At 35.0% G+C, this 11,515-nt stretch overlaps 1 protein-coding gene across 10 annotated transcripts in view; it reads right to left on the minus strand.

Moving 5' to 3' along the window:
• The window catches only part of clocka (clock circadian regulator a), a 78,329-nt gene that overhangs the window by 51,566 nt on the left and 15,248 nt on the right, over window positions 1-11,515 (minus strand). For 5 of the 10 annotated variants that reach the window (XM_016294270.1, XM_016294273.1, XM_016294275.1 and 2 more), the window contains exons 3-4: window positions 8,623-8,770; window positions 3,655-3,951 (exon numbers count right to left, since the gene is read on the minus strand). The exons of 2 other annotated variants lie outside the window; for them this stretch is intronic. The gene's annotated coding sequence lies outside the window, so the exon portion shown is untranslated. Of the gene's footprint in view, window positions 1-3,654; window positions 5,228-8,622; window positions 8,771-11,515 lie in introns of those variants that run through there. 3 more of the 10 variants (XM_016294268.1, XM_016294266.1, XM_016294272.1) reach the window with 3 other exon arrangements.

Genomic DNA, 11,515 nt, shown 5'->3' on the forward strand with positions numbered 1-11,515 from the left:
GCTTCATGTTAATGTTAATTTAATGTTTATGCTAAAAAAAAGTGCATATAGCTGCCAATTGTATTTGTTGTTTGTTGATTTTCAAATATAGAACTTATTGAAATGTTTTCAGTGTGTGTATCAGTTCTTTTTGAACGTTTTCATCTAATTTGAACAAAATCGTGATAATATTGATAATCGTGATAACTTTGGTCACTATAATCGTGATATGAAATTTTCATAACGTTACATCCCTACAGCATACATAATTTAATGCATCTCAAACTGTCCTGGAATCAAATCGAGTACCAATCACAAGGTGCCTAAAGATTCTCAAAAATGTTCTACAGCTTAGACTTGCATTAAACCGAAAGCTATCATATGGAGAGTTTTCACAATCATGTTGATAGGTGTGGCAGTTAAAATGGTGTTGATAGTGACAGAGCAAAAGTGGCACTTCAGAGACAGGCTGGGATTGCCGTGTCAAACGCTCTCACAGGGCGGGAGCGGGGATGACTGCAACACCGTTACCATGACGATAAGTCCATAAGCAACCACGTTCGACATTTAAAACCAGCCACGGCTTAGATGCACACAATGGGACGTGAGGAACTGCACAAACACAGACCAATTTTAGCTTAGTTTAACGATGCAACATGCACATACTGTACAATCCAAATAAGAACACACAATATATTAATTATAATCAAATTACGCTCATCATTCACACACATCAAAGACAGACAATCGCTACTAAGAGAGACACAAGAGAGCTGACAAAGACAGTTTAAGCAGGAACATACCAACACACATTTACTGGAGGGAAATCACACTTACTTTTCATCTTACAGCCATAAACACACACACACGCACACAAATGTCAGGGTGACAATGAAGTGATGAGATGGTTCAGCAGATGCTAGCAGTAAACACATCTATCTAGGAGTTCTCTAATATCCAAACACAGCGGAGAGGTGTTTATATAAACAGTGCCAACACTTCAACCATAAAACAATGCACTGTTATATCCAGAAACCACTGCACAAATTTTCCACACCGCATTCAATAAATCAGAGATATTGGTGGGTTGTGATCCAAAAAAATGGGTTGCTGGTCTGTTCTGATTGGGTGAGAAAAAAAACTAAATCAATCTAAGCATATTATTGTGTATTGGTAAGATGGAAATATTAGCATATATAAATATATATTAGAGCCCGACCGATATATCATTTAGCCGATATATCGGTATCAGTGAATATGCCACCGATATTACATTTTTTTTAAAGAATATATAACGCAGATAAAATGCTTGAAATGGTGTAATTACTTAGTTTGTCCAGCAGAGCACTCCATTGTTTGCTACTGGCAACCTGGATGAAACGATTTAAAGCTCAAGTCTATGAAAAACCATTGAAACTTTGAACGGCCATATCTACGTAAAGGCGTGGCAAATCCGCACCAAATTTGGTGTAGATCCGCCAGCACGTTCGCGAGATAGTGACACCAGCCTACACTTTCACTTCAGTAAGGAGGTCTCTTGTTCAGGCAGCAGCATTCAAGCGTGGTCTTATTCGACCGTAAGTGCCCTGCGAAGTGTACTTCACATGATATTCCGCCATGATTCCAGTTCCAAGGGAATGTACACGTTACATTTAAAGGGCATTAAAGTGTGCAAGACGTGAATTTATATTTATTTACAGAGGTATATTATGTCACACTTCTCTAGTAAGTTTAGTCTGTGTGAAAACAGTAGCGCAAATCCGTGAATGAATGTTTTGAAGTGAAATAAACTTCAACGGAATAAAGTTGAATGGAATTGTCATAAGTATTTGATCACCACATTTGAGTGATCATTGCAAAAAATGTGCTTATGTATATATATTCTGTTTATGTTTATAATGTATTCTATATATAGTACCAGTCAAATGTTTGAACACACGAACGGCAAAGTGTCCAAACTTTTGACTGGTACTGTACTATAATATGCACAAAGAATATCAGCCGATATATCGATATCGGCCTTTTTTACTCCCTAATATCAGTATCGGTCCCAAAAAACCCCTATCGGTTGGGCTCTATTATATATCACTATCTAATATATGTTGTCTTATAGGGCTGCACGATTATAACAAAAATCAGAATTGTCAATTATTCCCTTGAAATTGTAATTGTGATTATTAATTCTATCGGTTGGGCTCTATTATATATCACTATCTAATATATGTTGTCTTATAGGGCTGCACGATTATAACAAAAATCTGAATTGTCAATTATTCCCTTGAAATTGTAATTGTGATTATTAATTACGATTATCACAATTTACATTGAATTATGTTTATACCATTGTTTGATGCAACTGCATGCCGTATTTTTATATAAAAATAAACAAGCTGAAAACACTCGAACTGAAAAACTTTGAGTGCTTTTCCATAGTATTAAGCCTCAAATGTCAAATATACATTGGATTGGTTTCTTCTTTAAATTATAAAAAGAATTCTGATTATAAAAAGAATGGTATTATAGTGTTATACTAAAACTAAAATTAAAACAATGGAAAAACCCTTAAGATAACATGTAGAAAGAAAAAAAATGCATCTTAAGCACACACAATAACATAAGTGAACTTTGAACGATTATACAATCCATAATTGTGATCGCGATTAGAAATTCGAATAATTGTGCAGCCCTACTGTCTTACAGTTAATCTTTATAAATGTTAATAAAATTTAGCAAATCTCAAATTTAATTTCCATTTTTCTTCTGTATATTATAATGTTATCTAGCTAAATTCACTTGTAGCATTTAAGATGACTTATTTATTTTTTACGGTTTTTATTTTAATTAATTTACACAAAATAGTAAAGAATTTTAATATCAGTCATTTATTGCTTATTGGCCATAGCATGACAATTACTATTGGCTTATTGGTATATTTTAATATTGTATTTTAATATATATTTTTTTTATTACAAAACAATAATTTGTCAAGATTAGTCAAATTAGACCAATGTTGTGTGAAATGCCCTAAAGCATAAAGATCTTTAATAAAACTATGCAAGGTAAAAGAAAACACAACTCACATTGGTAAATCATTTTACTCAATATAGTTCAGTGAGAAGTTATGAGAGACAAAACCCAGAAGACAGCAGTAGTGAGGGCATTACTACAAATGAGAGACTCCTTCATGCACAATATCACCATTGATAAGTGTTAAATAAAAAAAAAGAAACAGCACTCTCTAGTAATGAAATATATTTTCCTTTGTGAACATTCTGTTTCGTAAGAATTCATTAAAGATTCGAGTTTGTGCCAAAGACTATTTCCTCTCATAACACGAGGAATACGTTAAACTGTATCAGGTCATTTTGACTACTTGAGTACGCAACCGATAAAATCAACCAAGTTTTACAAGTAAATACTATTTCAGTCTTTCTACTTCAAAATTTTGTTTAATTCAGTGGGCTACTTGCAGTTCATAGTATTTTTTTTGCAAAATTTACTAGTAATTTCTGAGTAAAAATAATTGCAAAGTAAATCCTACACCTTTATTTGTGAAAAATCACGAAATGCTCCATTTAAAAATGTGTATAGTTCTCAATCACTATTGTTATTTCCAAGTACCCATGGCCATCCCTAATCTCTGTGCTGATTATCCATCCTAAACATGATAATCACCAAGTAAAGGTCATTTTTGTTCCTTCCAGGACACTTTGTGTCACCACACCTTGATTTCCCAGGGTTAGAGTCCCTTCTGTGGGCCAGCAGTCAACCTCAAGCCCCTGTGCCTGGATCTCACAAAAGCGCCCTTTGTTAGCGTGAACATCCAGCAGTCTGCAGACAGGAAAATGTCTTAGCAATACTGCTTTCCACTGGCAGGGCCTCACGACGCAGCTGGCAGGGGGCCTCCTAGTGGAGTTGCTGCGGCTGTTGGTCTGGTCTTTCAGAGAAATGGCGAAGAGCCAACCGCTGGCACTGATGCGAAGTGGGTCAGCCGTGATCCCAGCCAGAGGGAGGCAGAGAGCACGGGAGAATGGAAAGAGGATTAGAGGCAAAATAAGGTGACTTATAAAGATATCAAAACCGCTCATTAAAACAGATTTGCTCAAACTTACAGAGAAGATCTGGGTCGGTTTATGCAGGTGATACACTGATTCACTTCTATAAGCATATGGACCGGCATACAGTAGAAAGCTAATGCCTCCCAAATGGAATCAAAAACAGGTTTCCCAAGCACTCCTCCCATTTGCAATCGGTCGGTTAAAGAGATTCACGCCATTGGTTAAGCTGGTCAGGATGCTCAAAAAACATTTAATGTCAATATCAATGTACACATTTTCAGGGAGGTCAACCTACAGCACCTATAAATTATTATTCTAAAAAATGGTAAAGGAATATTCCAGTTTCAGTAAATTAAGCTCAATCAGCAGCAGTTGTTCCATAATGCTAATTATCACAAATATTAATATAGATACCTCCCTCGTTTTCTTTAAAAACAAAAAATCAAGTTTATTGTGCGACGCCTACAATGGAAGTGAATGGGGCCCATTTTTGGAGCAGAAATATGAGGCTTACAATTTTAGAAAGTTATTTTTGGTAATTGAAAATAATAAAGGCAAATAAAATGACATTGTGTTTTTGAGTTTGAAGGCCTCACGTGTGAACCTGTTTGCTTTGATATATTGTTATAGCTGAACTCACGTGAGCCTCTCCCGGTCTAAAGCCGGCTAATTGTGTCCACAGTTCAAACATCCTATTTCCTCTCCCTTACTCACCTGTTACGCCTGCATGACTCAGAACACACAAAAACTGCACATTCACGCGAATACATAAATAATAGGTGCCAAGAGGAGCTGAATAATCCACTAATCATTCATAACTACCATAATTAACTAAATTATCAAAATCAAGCTAAATGATAAATGCTACACAAAACAACTACTAGCCCAATTTGTCAGCACAAACACTTAAAACAAACATGATAAAGATTTACAAGCACCACAGTGACAGTTATGATCCATTATCATGCTCTCCTCCCACTTTCTCAGAAGTAACTAACTATGGCATGCACACATCCCATGTAATAGACACACACCATGATTACTCATTTACATATAGCCTTAATATAAAATGTTCTTCCTTAAAACCTGTAGTAAACAAATAATTAAAAACAACCAGTAGAACTACAAGACATAAAAGTGAGCAAACGTAATTGAATCACCTGAAATGTCAAACCATAGAATTCTCTGTATTTGGCCATTAATTAGCTGTTGTAACAGCAGGCCTCGCAAAATTTCAAAATCGGACATTCTTCAGATTTTGGTAGCCCAAAATGAAAAAAAAAAAAAAAAAAGAAAAGACATCAGCTGAACTTCACAGCGGACAAATCAGCATGATTAAAAACTTCAGTGATTGCTTTTTTTCTTCAAATAACAAGTCAAGAGAGTAGGGGTGCAACAGAACACAAAACCCATGGCTCAGATCATATTGCATTATCATATCAGATTTTGAGTAACAGAAGAGCAAAAAAAATATGTTTTTTTATTATTTAAATAACAGAATACTTCTTTGATACCACAGCAAAAACTAGTAGCATATAGGGATGTAACGATTCACCCAACTCACAATGCGATGCGATACACAATACTGATTTCACAATACAATTTTCCTTTTTAACACAATTAATTAGATTTAAGACAAATGATAAATGAAAAGGTGTCCTTTTATTATTTCTCCAACAAAATGCTGCACATTTCTTTGTGAAATTGAAATATGTCATATAATAAAACTAACTTGAAATTTTTAAACAAAATAATTAAATAGTACACATAAAATAAATCTCTTCATATAAACAAACTAAGGCTTTGGCTGTGCTTTTTCCATTTAAAATCAGAGGCAACCACCGCATTTTGATCATGATCCAAACAAAGATGCTAAATACATGTTATTTAGATTGCAATTAGATTGTATAATTTCGAAATTTGAAGCAAAAACAGAATGAGATGCAAATGTCACTCTCTGACAGCAGGTGGCGCTTATGGAACAGCAGGTATTTATAGGCTGCTGCCCCTTTAAGACCGAATGCACGGATCCAATATAATGATGCACTTGAGATTTCTTTCACCAGTTTATGTTCACTTAAGACATAACCGACTGTGTTTACGAGAATACTTGCCGAGACAGTTATTTTGAGATAATTTTGTGTGTATGTGTCATTCAGGTGCAAGGATATGTGAAAGAGAAATCAATTCTGTGTACGCGCATTGTCTGAAACGCGGCTCTCTGTGTGCACTTTGAATGAGTGCGCGCAGCTCCGAATGCGCGTGAATGGTTTAAAACACTTGAATGTTTATATTGGCAAGACTTAGAAACATGTGCAAATGATAAACTATGATCCATTTTACCCCTACAAGCGAGTGAACAACGCAAATCAAGGAAGGAATTTTATATCACTGTTCAAGACAGCCCGTCAGGCAGGGCGATGATACATTTTGTTACACTTTCAGCAAAAAAAATATATATCCATAACTGATCTTTCACCAGCAAAATAAATGACAGAAGAAGACTTCAGTGGATAAATTATTTTGCACAGAAATACACAGGAAAAATAAATGGCATAAATTAGTTATTTTGAAATACAGCAAAACCCTACACTTCAACCATTTAAAGCTTTACCAGATACAGCGTTATATTAACACAATTTATCATAAAGTAGTTGGAAAGTGTCAGTGATGAATAATATTTTCTGAAGACATGCACATTTAGGGGCCATTCACACACACACACACACACACACAAAATCAAAAGCAGTGCAGTGGAACACAAAATCAGTCTGTGTGAACTTAGTTCTTAGTACTATATGGATTTATTTATTTATCCACTGAAATCATCTTTTACTATAGTTCCTAATTCATCTGTCTGGTGAAAAAAAATTATATTTATTAAATTTTTTATTTATTTATTTACTTATTACCAAATGTTTAGAAATATTTGCCAAATCTTCAAAAATAACAAAATCTAAACAAAATGTTTTGGAAAGTGTCAGTGATGAATAATATTTTCTGAAGACATGCACATTTAGGGGCCATTCACACACACACACACAAAATCAAAAGCAGTGTAGTGGAACACAAAATCAGTCTGTGTGAACTTAGTTCTTAGTACTATATGGATTTATTTATTTATCCACTGAAATCATCATTTACTATAGTTCCTAATTCATCTGTCTGGTGAAAAAAAATTATATTTATTAAATTTTTTATTTATTTATTTACTTATTACCAAATGTTTAGAAATATTTGCCAAATCTTCAAAAATAACAAAATCTAAACAAAATGTCTCATCATGTTCCCAACAGAAATGAATGTAACAGTAACTAGGGATGCACGATATTATGGGACTGATATCGGAATCGGCCGATAATGGCTTTAAATGTAAATATCGGCACTGGCCTGATATGAAAAACTATGCCGATATGTCTTGCCGATAAGAGGAATACGTTAACTCACATGTGCTCAGGGTATGTAGCGATTAGATCATGTCAGCAGTGTGGCTCATTCTTGAAGCAAAGTTTTGCCTGACTGGTGATTAGATTCACTGTTTTAGATCACTGCATTTAATCTGTGAAAGCATGTACAGCATGACGTGTTCGGTGTATGATAGAGTAAACAGTAATAGCACATGCAGTGGCAGCAGTGACAGCCTCCACCGGGTCCTAATGTCCGTTCTGTAAAAATTTTTAATTTGTAGGGGGTGCTGTTGGCCTACTTCTAATTAAAGTAAAAGTAAAATAGTCTACACAAATAACATTTAGGCTGTGTTTCTGATTAAATAAAGCAGTAATTGATGTCATAAAAAAATTAGTATGTTTTTATTTAAAGGTCAGAAGCTATATATTGATTTATTCATTAATGTGTAATATGTTTTATTTTTTAAACAAATCATAAGCTCATGCTCTAAAAGATTTTCTGAATTTTTACAACTCTTTTGATTTAGACCATCTACAGATGTTAAATATTAAAATAAAATGTTAGGGTTAACACTGTATCTTTCTGGGGGGGAAAATGCAGTGATTGATATAAAGTTTATTTATAGTTATTTTCAAAGATTCAATGTACTGTCAAAAAACCTTCCTTATTGTTTATTTAATTCTAACAAATAAGTTCTTGTTAAAAACTAACCAAAATTAAAAACATTTTGCTTATAATTTCTGCACAGGAGAGACCTGGTGTTGTTTCCAAACAAAAGGAAATATATCGGTATCGGCATAAATGAGTTGAAAATATCGGCATATCGGATATCGGCAAAATCCAATATCGTGCATCCCTAACAGTAACCAGCATTTGTTTTCCCCCACAGTGGTCAGAAGCATTCGGAGAACCGTTAACACACCCAGGCTACAGTTACATGATGCGTAAATATCCTGCAGGTCTTTAGTGGCCAGAAAATAAAATTAGCATACAGCTGACAGGCTTACTTTAGATGCCACAGACATGAAGGCCTGTTGTCAGCAAAGCCATGCTGCCATCCAAAAACAAACAGTTTTGCGGTCTCAAAAACAACACAATGCATTTTTATGGAGGGCAGGAGATTTCTGCCGAGTCATACAGCCTCTCCAATTCCCGCTTTTCCCTAGCGCACAATCACCTCTTTTCCTCCTAGTGAGAGAACAACACAGATGAGTGTGACGTGAGGTGGTTTGAAGCCTAGACACTGAGATCACTGGAAACAGCGTGTATGTGGGATCTCCAGGGAAGTTTTTCCTCAGTTCTGAATCCCCAAACAGCACTGTAGCCTGCAGCCACAACAGAAATACAGAAGCAGTGCTTAGTGCTACACACATCATTTACAAATGCAAGCATGGTATCTTCATGCAAATTACACTGCAGGGTAGGGCTGGGCAGTATATCGAGTTTGTACGATATATCAATATTTTCTTTATAAGTGATTTGATATGAGGCGATACTGTTTACATTGATATACAGTAGTTTGATATGAGCACATCTGAAAATAAAGAGGAAGACAAAGACTGAGCTGCTGCGGAGAAAGTGCATAATTCAATGTGTTCTGAACATGTGACAAGTTTATAGTTTTGTTTCGCATATTAGTTTAAGCGGCTCGGCCCGTCATATGCTCTGACAGAAAGGCTGCTGACAGAGACACTAGGCTACTCGCGCTGTTTAATGTGTTTGAGATGTGCTGTCTTCCTGAATCCATAACTTACATTTCACATGTATATTCTCCATCTGTAAATGTTAGAAAGCCATGGAAATATTTAAATTTTTCTGTCAGAAGTGCATGAGCCTTCTGCTTTGGGATTCTCCGCTCAACTTCAGAGATTCAGTGAACGAGCGCCGCCGCACGCATGCGCACCAAACAGACAGAGCTCAATTAAATAAGAGTGCAATAATTCTGACTAAAATATACATTCAGCTGAAATATTTGTAGTTGGACAGTAAATGTGACATGTAGAATTTTATTTTTATGATAGCACTGACTGTAAAGTGACTGTAATGCGGTAATCAAAATAGCCTAAAACAACTCTGTACTTTTGTTCTCATTTATTTTCATTTTTAGTTTAATGAATTTAACTTCCGCTTTAAAAGCCTTATTTTTGTTTTTAGATTGCAATGTTACAATGTTAGAATGAAATGTGATTTTAACCCTTTTTTGCACATAATATAAAGGCTTACATTGTTACATTTACTTTATTTGTTTTCATAGCTTTTAATATGTATTGTTTTGTTGGACAGTGGCGGCTCGTCGGGGGACGCAGGGGAGGCACAGCTTCCCCATATTTTTGAGGTGAAAATAGGAGGACGATGATTTAATGTTAATAAAATTCACAATTCATTTCAGTTTATGTTTCAGAATGTGTATTTTTTGTTTGTAATTTCACAGCTGTAATACCATAACATGTTACTGAAGTTGGAAAGCGTCGCTTTTCTATCGAGAATGTGCTGAATCTGCTGATGTATTTACAACTACTAGGTGATAGAGAAGGGGAGGGGGAGGCCGGGGGAGAGCGGAGCTCTCGTGCCTCCGTTGGTAAAAAAAAATTAGCCAATCAGCATTGAGTGTTCACTTTCATCGCTGAGGAGTGTTGTGAAAAGAAACCTCGCAAGGGAGGCTAGCCTCCCTTCTGGTGTCAACCAATCATCATAGAGACGTAAATTACGTGATATTAGTTTGAACGTCTCCCGCTGCGCTGATAATGTACCAAGTACTTATGAGTAGCGATATTGAATATTTGATCGCCAACAGATTTACCAAGCTGTCATTCAAACAGCAAATATACATATTAAAAATAAAGGGAGAACACACCTAAGCTGGATATAGGCTAACGTTACAGCAGTCGGCTCTTTTAACACAGACTTTTAATAAGGGATGGATGTTTGCTTCAAATGATAGGCCAGGTAAGTGAAATTATATTATCTTGCTGTATGCGTGTCGTTTTCTTTACGTTTTCTGACTAAAAGCAACCAAAAAGCCATTTTAAAGCAGTTAAGCAAATAATAATAATCAGCAGGGATCCCCAGACCAATACAATTAGTGTGCCTCCTCTATTTTAAAACCCACGAGCCACCACTGTTGTTGGACAACACTGGGCGGTAAGCGAAATTTATATATATTAAATGCAGATTTTTTAAATACAAATACAAAAACGAAAATACCGAGACATATACCGTATATCGCAAATCGGCCAAAAAATACAGAGATATGAATTTTTGCCCATATCGCCCAGCCATACTGCAGGGCTGAAAAAAAATCCAGTCTACACAAACCAGCTGTGCGAAATCTGAAAAACAATGTGAAAAGCAGTCCTACTACAGCAGCACTGGAATGTAAATGGCCTTTATATTGTTTCCTTTCAGATTAATTAAGTGCGCCAACCACAAAGATTTTGGCTCTTTAACGAAGTTGTAATATAGAAGCTACAGGGTTTTTTGAGAGCTCTGAGAGCTTTTTTTGCTGCTTGTTTGATTTAGCGCGTTAAAATTAACTTAATGCAATAATGTTTTGTATATTTTGTCTCAGCTTTTAATTTAATTGTGTGCAATCAAATACAATTCATAAAATGTATACTTAATCAACTCTTTTAGATTTTAAATGCTGTTCTTTTGACATTTTAATTTATCAAAGAATCCTTGAGCAGCAAATCAGCAGCATATTAGAATGTTTTCTGAAGGATCATGTGACTCTGAAGACTGGAGCAATGACTGCTGAAAATTCAGCTTTGCCATCACAGAAATAAATTACGATGTAAAATCTATTAAAACAGAAAACATTTATTTTAAATTGTAATAATATTTCACAATATTACTGTTTTTACTGTATTTTTGATGATATAAATGCAGCCTTGGTGAGAATAATAATCCTATGCCAAAAACCTTTGTTTGTTTAAATACTGCCGTTACAATTAAATATTATTCAATATATCACACACACATATATATATATATATATACACATATATATATATATACACATATATATACATATACACATATATATATATATATACACATATATATATATA

This window comes from Sinocyclocheilus grahami, unplaced genomic scaffold (assembly GCF_001515645.1).
Source record: "Sinocyclocheilus grahami isolate Dianchi unplaced genomic scaffold, SAMN03320097.WGS_v1.1 scaffold314.1, whole genome shotgun sequence".
NCBI lineage: Eukaryota > Metazoa > Chordata > Actinopteri > Cypriniformes > Cyprinidae > Sinocyclocheilus > Sinocyclocheilus grahami.